Source organism: Mustela nigripes, chromosome X (assembly GCF_022355385.1).
Source record: "Mustela nigripes isolate SB6536 chromosome X, MUSNIG.SB6536, whole genome shotgun sequence".
In the NCBI taxonomy this organism is placed as follows: domain Eukaryota; kingdom Metazoa; phylum Chordata; class Mammalia; order Carnivora; family Mustelidae; genus Mustela; species Mustela nigripes.
In genome coordinates, this window is record NC_081575.1 from 83350179 (window position 1) to 83361845 (window position 11667).

At 40.2% G+C, this 11667-nt stretch overlaps 1 protein-coding gene and 1 pseudogene across 4 annotated transcripts in view; one reads left to right on the forward strand and one right to left on the reverse strand.

Moving 5' to 3' along the window:
- The window catches only part of JADE3 (jade family PHD finger 3), a 135924-nt gene that overhangs the window by 118415 nt on the left and 5842 nt on the right, over nt 1-11667 (reverse strand). The window lies entirely within an intron of this gene.
- Nucleotides 7151-8512, forward strand: LOC132007149 (large ribosomal subunit protein uL11-like; annotated as a pseudogene).

The window sequence follows — 11667 nt, forward strand, 5'->3', positions numbered from 1 at the left end:
TAACTGGAACTTTTAAAGCCAGTTTATTTAGAAGTATATAAAAAAAATGTTTGTTTGGGTTTTTTTTTTTTTTTTTGGAAGATTCTGTTTATTTGACAGAGAGAGAAAGTGAGAGAGCACAAACAGGGGGAGCAGCAGACGGAGAGGGAGAAGCAGGCTTCCTGCTGAGGAGGGAGCCCGATGCGGAGCTCAATCCCAGAACTCCGGGATCATGACCTGAGCCAAAAGCAGATGCTTAACTGACTGAGCCACCACCCAGGCGCCCCAAAGCATAAAAAATGTTTATCCTGGATTTAAACTGGTTATCTCAAGGAAAGCTAAACTTAGGTTCAACACACACACACACCTCTCCTGGACAAGATGCAGGTTTCACACAAGACAAGTGGGTTACAACTGTTTGCAAAGTTTTGTCTATATTTAAAAGAAAATTCCTAGTGCTCTTTAACATTTGAAGTGGGCAAAGAATTACGGGGAAGGCTAGAAACAATGATGGAGCCAGAAAAAGGCTGCCGCAAGTTTTGACTGTAATCTATACTGTGTAGCCAGGCTCTACCCAGGCACACTGCACAGCCCTACTTTTCACAGCAGCAACATGGCAAAGCATTAGCTTTCTTTTGACAGTCTGAAAAATACATATTTATTTCCCAAACTATCACTTTCCACAGGACTTATGTGGCCATTAGAACCTGTTACATGTAACTTTTAAACACAAAATGAGAACTGATGTTTGGTCTGTGAATTAAATAGCAGGCGGTGATTCTCTTTCAGGTATTTGTGGGAGATGGGATGTAGAGAATTTGAGGGTTTCCCACCACTCTGGGAATGGCAGTCTCGTTGTAAACCTTCAGGTCATATATATATGAAACAGATCACAGAGTAAGGAAGTATGGCATTAGGTGACAAAGTGAATAGAAAAGACATGATTGGGGTACCTGGGTGGCTCAGTTGGTTAAGCGCCAACTCTTAATCTCAGCCCAGCTCTTCATCTCAGGGTTGCAAGTTCAAGGCCCATATTGGGCTCCACATGGGTGTGGAGCCCACTTAAAAGAAAAAAACACAATTTAATAAGAAAACATGGAGTAGAGATTGGCATCCAAATGAGCGGATTTTGAGGCATGGGGGAGTGTCTTGCTGGGCTAGAATTTGCAAGAAATGGCTCAGGCAGGATTGGCAGGGCAAAGCAGGAAGGATGTTCTAATAGTGAGGAAAGGCTCCAGGTAACCTGAGTGTTGAACTGTTGGTGGTACTTGGGGAGGGGAGGCAGTGCGTACAGTTTAGAGATGACATCCCAGACTGTATGCTCTAGATTTCTTGTTCGACCCACTTCCACTGAAATCCCAGGTGAAGAACACAGCTGCCAGACTGTGGCATGTGAATACATTACAAAACAACTGAACAGCCAGGAGAAGAAAGGACATTTAGGTTCTTCTTTGCACATACTGGTTTTCATTCACTATCTAGTAGGTGACTGGGCAGCCCTTTGTATGTACCTCATAGGACAGGAAAAGTTCTCCAGGGAAAAACACATCCCCTTTGCCCTTGGTGCTTTCTCAGGCTGAGCCAGACCATAGTACGTGACAGTCATGCAAGAAAGGGGCCTCTTTCATTTTCTAGTGACACAGTATTCTAGGAAGAGATTTGAGTGGCATGCTGAGTTTTGCAATCTCCTCAACATGCTCCTTGAAACTGGGGAGGTTTCCTGTAAAAAGATGTGTTTCAAGACAGGCTCTGGGATATCATTGATGGCTCACATCATGCGGGCTCTAAGAAATCATGCCTCACCAGTGTCCTGACTAGTTACCATAGAAAACACAGAGAAATAATTTAGTAATTACCCAAGTTACTTATTTTGTGGGGGGATACTTGGGTTTATACACTTGAGTGCCTATCCTGGAGATTGGTACACAGCAAGCACTGAATGAATGTTACTTGATTTTGAGGTTGTTTTTGCAGCTTCTTTATTAGGTATAGCAATGCACTGATTTTTTTGGGACATGATTCTTTAATGTTGAGAGGGCAAGTAAAGCCATCAAAATTGGGCATGTGGTCCAACCTTCGGATGTTACATAGGACTCCCATACACCTATGTTCCTAAACTTTTTCACCACTGAGGATAACTTCTAAAACTTCCCCTAAAGACAGCATGCTTTGAAGGCTTGCCTACTAAACACATCACACTTACGGATTACTTAATTTCCCTACTTTAATTAAAGATGGGTGTTTCTGACAAGTTTCTGTTAAGCATGAAATAATAATAATATTCGGTATGCTAGACATTGATCAGCATTTTATCCTTAATATGCCATTAATTCCACACAACAATCCCAGTGGTTATTATTATAAACTTAATTTTACAGGCATCTGGGTGGCTCAGTTGGTTGGGCATCTGCCTTTGGCTTAGGTTATAATCCCAGAGTTCTGGGACTGAGCCCCACGTTGAGTTTCCTACTCAGCAGGGTGTCTGCTTCTCCCTCTGCCCCTCCCTTCACTCATGCTTACGCTCATGCTCTTTCTCTGAAATAAGTAACACTTAAAAAAAAAACCCCACTCATTTTACAGAAGAGGAAACTGGGGCACAAAGAGGTTTAATTCACTTAAGGTTGCATAACTAAGAAGAAAAAGCAGGATTCAAATAACTTGAGTCTCTACTGCTCTATCCATTCTAGCATTCAAACTCCATCTAACAAGGTTCTACCATGAATTTCAGTAAAATTCTAAGCCATCTCACTCTCGGGTTATTTGCCCTAGAAAACTGCAATTGTATGTGCACATAAACACTTACACATGAATTCTTATAGCAGCTCTACGTATAATTACCCAAAACTGGTAGCAACCCAAATGTAGTACATTTCTACAATGGAATACTACTCAACAGTAAAAAGGGAACAAGCTTTTGATATACACAACTTGGATGAATCTCAAAAGCATTATGCTGAGTGAAAAAAAGCAAGGCTCAAAAGATTACATTCAGTTGGAATCCATTTATGTGATATCCTCAAAGTGACAAAACTAGTGATGGCTGTCAAGGGCTGGGGGTGAGAAAAGTGTGACTGAAGAGGTAACACAAAGGAGTTGTTTTGGGTGATGGGACTACTTTATACCTTGATTATGATGGTGGTTACACTGATCTAGACATGCATCAAGGTCCACATGACTACACACACCTCCACAAGTCAGTTTTACTCTATCACTTTTTATGGCTCTACATATCATTAACAATAGTTTCCAGAAAAAAATTTTTAAAAGAGTTAACTATAATGTGAAACAAACAAAAAAATTGGGCCGCACATCCAAACTGAATGGTGAGTTACCCCTTTAAACAAACATTCCTTAAAAGTTAACAGAATTTTTGTGCTTACTCCCTTACAAATACATATATTTCAGTAAACTATTAGATGGCATGATAGTTGATACAGCAATTTGCATAGTAAAACAAAAATAAGTAACCAAAATTAACCCTGGGAAGGAGAACATGATGAAATGAGGATATTATAAGGATGTCATGAACAACCATGACTCTTTCTATAACTTTTTCAATTTTTCCTAGAATGCATCTCTAGGGTATCTCTAATATAACTAAGAACAGAATTTAAAGTTTTTTTAATCCTTCTAGATTGAAATGGAGATATTTCCCAAGTTGCAATATCCTTACATCCAAAGGGTCTCCATTGCCTTTGAGAACCTCTTCGTCACTCCACTTACCAAGTCATGCTTGTATTCTACTCAACACCTAGTGCCTCATAGCACAATGGGCCCTTAAATATCTGCTGAACTGAATTGCACCTGGAAATGTGGGGAATAAAAATGACAAACACATGGTCACTAACAAAACCTATACTGTAGAAAGACTAACTAACCTTCTAATTCTGAATGAGGCAAATTATTACTGAGTGCTAACAACATTCTCAATAATTAGAAAGGCATACATAGAATTCTGGAAGACAGCAAAAACAAACAAACAAACAAACAAACCATATAACAACATACTGCCAGCAGTGTAGAGGTTTTTAAAGCCTAAAATAGGCAGAACCCAAACCAGAATCAATTATTCCTGGCTCCCTAGCCATAAAACCATAAAATTCAAGGAGGTGAGAAAAAGAAAAAGGAAAAACTAATCGATACTGAGTTTCTATGGGCCATGCACTGCATTAGACATTTATGTAGATTAAAACTTATTTCAGAATGTGGGTTTCAGCTGATATGTAAAGGACTGGAAAGCCATCATTCTCACCCTCACCAAAAAGAAGCTACTAGACAAACTGAGAAACCAATGACTCTTCTTGGACCTATCAAAAACTAAATACAGGGCAAACCACCATCCAGCTATCTGAAGAGAAAGATGCCTACAGGTAAACATAGGATCTGGGCATATAAGCTGATAGGAAGATCAAACTAGAAATTCTAACACATTACTTACTGGAGACCAGAGTATGGGATGTCATGATAGTATGCAGCTCCTAGGCTCCACATGGGGTGGAGTAATTCCCATCTTCTTAAAAGTTTTTCCTACAGGAATCCCACCATCCTCTTACAGAAGGAATCGGGGAAATCCCAGAGAAAACTCCCATCTTGGTGCTGGTTGGCTGAGGAAAACAACACCCACTGAAATCTACCCAGACACCTTTCCTTTATCTCCAACACAGAACAAAAGGCTTACTCTGCAGGGGGAAGGGCTTAAAACCCTTGGCTTAAGGACACTGGTGGGTACTCACTGCAGCTGAGGAAAAAGGAAGAAAAGCTTCACCCTGGAGGAGGGGCAGGAATTCTTGCAAAGGATACACTCAAGACCCAGGTTCTGATACCTGCCTAAGCCCAAGGCTTAATCAAATCATCAGAGAACTCCCTCCTCCTCCACATCCACCACTTGGCAAAACAGCTACGTGGTAAGTGAAGTAGAATACAACTGGGAGGGCTATAACAGACAGCTCTTGGGAAATAGCACAAAGGATAAACCCAAAGCCAAGCAGGAGTTAAAAAGAAGGTATCACTAGAGGAATCAGAAATCTCTCATGCCCCACCAATAGCAAACATTAAACACAAGCCAACTCCTTGCTAGATTAACTCAAATCTCCCCTCTAAAAGCCTTGCAGAAGGACACCTATGTTCCTCTCCAAATATATCAAATATTTAACTCAGTATCTTTTGCTGGTGTTCAGTTTCAATGGCTTTTCAGCCACGTTCAACTTTTTATTATGAGGCATAACAAAAGATAAAGTATTCCAAGTGACAAAGCAATCATCAGATTTACACTCAATATGACACAGATGTTGGCACTATCAGAAATGAAATTTAGAAGAACTGTGATTAATATTTGAAGACTTTAATGGAAAAGGTAGACAACATGCAAGACCAGATGAATAATTTCAGCAAAAAGATAGAAAGCATAGGAAATAATCAAATGGAAATGCTAGGACTTAAAAAAAAAAAAAAACCAACATGCTCAAAAAAAGACAAAAAAAAAAAAACCCAACACGGTCAACAGTAGACTTGACACAGCTAAGGAAAGAATCAGTGAGTGTAACAATTGAATTTATTGGTCAGATCAATAAAAATTAAAACAAAAAGGGAAAAAAGAGTGAAAAAATAGAACACAGCATACAAGAACTATGGGAAAAATATCAAAAGTTATAACATACTTGTAATTGGAATTCCAGGGGAATAAAAGAGAATGGAATACAGGAGTTATCTGAAAAAATGATGAAGAGCTCTCCAAAATTAGTGACCGACAACAGTCCACAGATACAAGAAGCTCAGAAGAACACGAAGCAGGATAAATATGACAAAATAAAAAAGCTACATCTAGGGACGCCTGGGTGGCTCAGTTGGTTAAGCAGCTGCCTTCGGCTCAGGTCATGATCCCAGCGTCCTGGGATCAAGTCCTACATCGGGCTCCTTGCTCGGCAGGGAGCCTGCTTCTCCCTCTGCCTCTGCCTGCCATTCTGTCTGCCTGTGCTCACTCTCTCCACCCCCCTCTCTGATAAATAAATAAAATCTTTAAAAACAAAAAAAGCTACATCTAGGTAAAGATAAAGAGCTTGAAAGCAGTCAGAGGAAAAAAGACACATTATAGAGAAACAAGGATAGAAATTAAAGCAGATTTATCAGAAACCATGCAAACAAGGCACAGTGGAGTAATATGTTGAAGTGGGAAAAAACTGTCAACTCAGAATTCCATATCTCATGAAAATGTCCTTCAGAAGTGAAGAAAAAAAAGACTTTACCCAACAAAAGCAAAGAATTTACTGTCAGCAGACCTGGTAAAAAGAAATGTTGAGGAAAAATTCTTCAGGCAGAAAGATTATGTTTAAAGTGGGAGCTTGGATTAGCATAAACAACACTGGAAAAGGAATAAATGAAGGTTTACTATAATATTTTACTTTCAAAATGTTTGAAAAGCCAATTTTCGACACCAGCCAAGGGCCAATCTTGAAAGAAACCCTTCTAACGATAGCAAGCAGCGTTAGGACTGCTATGGTAACTCTTTTCAGCACAATAGGGTATGTATACTTTAAAAACTTAAAGCTAGGGGCACCTGGGTACCTCAGCTAGTCAACTGTCTGCCTTCGGCTCAGGTCATGATCTCAGGGTTCTGGCTCTCCCTCTCCCTGTGCCCCTCCCCTGCTTGTGTTCTCTCTAATAAATAAAACCTTAAAAAAAAAAAACTCTACAGCTAACATAATATGTAATAGTGAGAGACTGGAACAGGTTAAGAATGTCTTCTCTTACCACTACAATTCTGGTAAAGAAGAAAAAAGTAAGAGTACTCATATTACCTAATTTCAAGACTTACTATAAAGCTATAGTAATCAAGACATTGTGGTAATCGCACAATGATGGACACACAGATCAATGCAACAGAATGGAGAGCCCAGAAATAGACCCACACAAGCACAGCCACATTTTTGACACAGGTACAAAAGCAATAATAATGGAGAAAGGAGAGTTTTCAGCAAATGGTTCTGGAACTCCTGGACATCCATATGCAGGAAAATAAAACTTGACACACACCTCATATTCATGGCTGGTGGGAATGTCAAACAGTAGAACCACTTTGGAAGATAGTTTGGCAGCTTCTTATATAAACTCAGCAATCCCTCTCCTGGTTATTTACCCAAATGAACTTAAACCTTATGTTTCACCAAAAATAAGTATGCTAAAGTTTACTGCAGCTTTATTCATAATCATCAAGAAACTAGAAGCAGCCAAGTTGTCCTTCAACAGGTATATGTACAAACTGTGGTACAACCATAAATTGGAATGCTATTCAGTGATAAAGGGAACATGCTTTAATTCACATAACATGGATTAATCAAGTAAAAGAAGCCAGACCAAAATAGGCTAAATATTGTATGATTTCACTCATATGACCTTCTGGAAAAGGCAGGACTTCAGCTAAAAATTCAGAAGTACATTATTCTGAGGCATTTCTAGGAAACAAAACTGTGTGTGTGTGTGTACATATACATGTATATGCATATACATGTGTATGTATGTACATGCACATATATTTTTTCATATATATTTTTTAACAGGGATATGTGTGTGTGTACATATATACATGTATTTTAACAGGGATAGTTCTGACCAAATCAACTTGGGTAGGAGTCCATGGAAGTTCACATCACCATTCACCACATACCATCTCTTTTTAAATAAATGTATTGGATTTTTAAAATTAGGTAATACATTCACATGGTTTAAAATTCAGAAGGTAGTTATAACTTTTGGCTCTGAGGAGGTAAATGTGCAACTGTCTTCAGTTCTCCCAAATCCAATTCACCTAACACCAGCTTCCTTCACCATGCCCCTAAGTTTGACCCCAGTGAGATCAAAGTCCTATATGTAAGGAGAACTGGTGGGAAGTTGGTGTCATGTCTGCCCTGGCTCCAAATATCAGCACCCCCTCCCGCCCCTGGTCTGTCTCCAAAAAAGGTTGGTGATGACATCGCCAAGGCAACTGGTGATTAGAAGGGTCTGAGGATGATAGTGAAAATGACCATTCAGAATGGACAGGCCCAGATTGAAACGGTACCTTTTGCCTCTGCACTGATTATCAAAGCCCTCAAGGAACCGCTAAGAGACAGAAAGCAGAAAAACATTAAGCACAGTGAAAATAACACTTTTTTTTAAGATTATTTATTTATTTATTTGACACAGAGAGATCACAAGTAGGCAAAGAGGTAGGCAGAGAGAGAGAGAGGAGGAAGCAGGCTCCCCGCTGAGCAGAGAGCCTGATGCGGGACTCGATCCCAGGACCCTGAGACCATGACCTGAGCCAAAGGCAGCGGCTTTACCCACTGAGCCACCCAGGCGCCCCGGAAATAACACTTTTGATGAGACTGTCAACACTGCCTGAAAGATGCAGCACCAACATTTAGCTAGAGAATTCTCTGGTACCATTAAAGAGGTTCTGGGGACTGCCTGAACTGTGGGCTGCAGTGTCGGTGGCCACCACCCTCATGATATCATCGATGACATGAACAGTTGTGCAGTGGAATGCCCACCTAGTTAAGAAGTGCAAAGGAAAGTATTTCAATGAAGGATCATTTGACAACCAAAAAAAAAAAATTAAGGTATATAAAAGCTTATGCAGTAAAAAATCTTCCTCCAACTCTCTACCTTGGCTGTATATGCCCTAAAGCTATCAGTGTCTTAACATCCTTCTAGAAATATCTTTGTCTATGTAAGCAAAAACATATATATTATACAGTATATATTAGTGTCCCCAGTAGCTGTCACAAATGGTAGCATATAATACACACTGTTCTGTTTCTTGTTTTTCTTCATTTTGTACATCATAGAAATACAATATTCTACTGTATAACCAAGCCTTAACTGATACTTAGAATATCAACCAATCTTCTGCTATTATAAATAATACTCCAAGTAATATGCAAATATTTGTTGAATAAATTCCTGGAAGTGTTTGCTGGGTCAAATGATATATATATTTATAATTTTGAAGGCTATTTTCAAGTCACTGACTTTTAAAATGTCAGGGATTTTCCCTTTTTAATTTTTATTCTAGTAGGAAAGAAAGGAAGCTGAGATTCTATCACCAGGCAATTTCTGGAGGAATGTACATCTCTAAGATGTACAAAATGAGCCTTCTCCTCAGTTTCCCACACATACTTCCTAGGGTCCAGTTGCATTTTCATGTAATATATTTCAGGCCAATAGCTGGCTGCAAAGCCTATTTCAGTTTATGTGAAAGGTGTTACTTCTGAAAACTACACAAGCAAAGGTCAAAGGCTGATGCCCCAAATTGCTGATCACTGACCACTCACTACACAGCACAATACTGGATTCTTCACTGCAGCTGAAGGGGGACTTTACAATCTTGATGAAATAAAATATACCTATGGAGAATCCTTTGTCTTCATTATAAAGCCCAAATAAGGATTTCTTCTCAGGTAAAAATCATAAATCACATAAAGGTTATGAAGAAAAGCTGCAAATGTTTCTCTCATCTTCCAGGTAGTGATGGATTTCCAATTAACCATCTTTTTGCTTGACTACAAAGCACAGTACAGCTTAGTACCCTAAGTTTTTTGGGGGAGGGGGGTAAAGCTTGAACAGGAGGTTGAGGAAACACAAGGACTCTTTTTTTTTTTAAGGTTTTATTTATAGGGTGGCTCAGTCAGTTAAGCGTCTGCCTTCAGCTCAGGTCATGATCCCACGGTCCCGGGATCGAGTCCCACATCAGGCTCCTGGCTCAACGGGGAGCCTGCTTCTCCCTCTACCTGTTGCTCCCCCTGCTTGTGCTCTCTCTCAATCTGACAAATAAATAAATAAAATCTTAAAAAGTAAAGATTTTATTTATTTATTTGGAGGGGCACCCTCGAGCAAGGGAGAGGGGGAGAAGCAGGCTTCCCATTGATCAGGGAGCCCAACGCAGGACTTGATCTCGAAGACCCTGGGATAATGACCTGAGCTGAAAACAGACCCTTAACTAGCTGAGCCACCCAGGTGCCCCACCTCAGAGACTCTTTAGATAACAGCCACACACGATGAATGAGCAGTCAAGCCACTCGCAAGAGTACCTACACCCAGAGCCACACTGTCTCCCTTTGGTTTCCTTCTAGGAAAACTATTATTCAGATCCACACTCAGTAGGAGAGAAGATGGCACCATCATATTACTGAGTTTCAAGAATACACTACATGTAGGGGGCGCCTGAGTGGCTCAGTGGGCTAAACATCCGACTCTTTACTTCAGCTCAGGTCATGATCTCAGGGTCACGAGACTTAGCCTCACGTTGGGTTCCACACTGGGTGTGAAGCCTCTTTAAAATACTCTCTTCCTCTGACCCCGCCTGCTTTCTCTCTCTTAAAAAAAAAAAAAAGAATACACTACATTTAGAAATGAGTGTTTAACAAGATTTATCAAAGGAAAGGAGGTTACATTCATTAATTATTATACATTACTGCAGTAAGGGTCTCCAGTTAAAAAAAAAAAAAAAACACCTTCTTGTATTTGTACCTTTAGATGGTTCTCCCGCAATGACTCTGGGCTGGGCCAAGAAGCACTTCCCTACTTTGGCTGATATGACGGTATCAAATGTGATGTAAATAGACATTGAGAAGTGCTTGTGCACTGGCGCTGGCTCCTGCTCTCTACGCCTCGTGCCTCTGAGACCACCATGTCAGCAGATCCAGACTAGCCAGCTGCAGGAGAGACCACTTGGGAGTGGAGATGAGCCATCCTTGCTTAGGGCCTTCTAGACCCACTGACCTGACAGCTACCAGTTACGTGAGCAAGGCCATCCTAGATCATCCAACTACCAGCTAACAACCCTCCCTGTCAAAAAAAAAAAAAAAAAAAAAAAAAAAAAGCTAACTGACACAGGCTACTTCAAAATAAATATGTTTGTGGTATGGTACATATGGAAAGGGGAAGAGAACACTGGTTTTCTTCCTGTGCAGTGCATTCTGCATATAAGAAATTGTTTCAAACAGAAAAACCTGCAGTACCTGGATGGGAATAAATAAATATATAAGTACTGAAAAAATGCCTAAGTCTTCCCAGATTCTCACAAATGTGCTGTCTGCCATCACAGATGGCACACACCAAAAAAACAAAAAACATTAAAAATTTCCATTTAGTCACTGAAGCATCCTTATCATGATATATTTAAACCGAAGTCTTATACTCAACAGTTCCATTTCTAACACTGAACAACAACTCGGGTTTCCAGGAATTAGTCTCCCAATTTTACTTTTTTCCCCATTTGACAGGGCTCAGTGAAAACTGAAAGAGCTCCCTTAATGCAGCCTAAAAAGCATCAAATATATACGCCTAATTAAACCACCTAGAAGCCTTCTGCAGACCAGCTTCTTCCAGCATCACAGCAACTCTTTTTATCTCTGTTAATGGTGGGCAGTAGAAACTGTTTAAGATCTACACATTTGGGCCAGAAACATTGCCTCCACTGGATCACAAAGTGGGACACTTAAGGGGAAATTACTTTTTTTTTTTTAAAGATTATTTATTTATTTGACAGAGAGATCACAAGTAGGCAGAGAGGCAGGCAGAGAGAGAGGAGGAAGCAGGCTCTCCATCACGCAGAGCGCCCGATGCGGGGCTCAATCCCGGGACCCAGGGATCATGACCCGAGCTGAAGGCAGAGGCTTTAACCCACTGAGCCACCCAGGCACCCCATGAAGG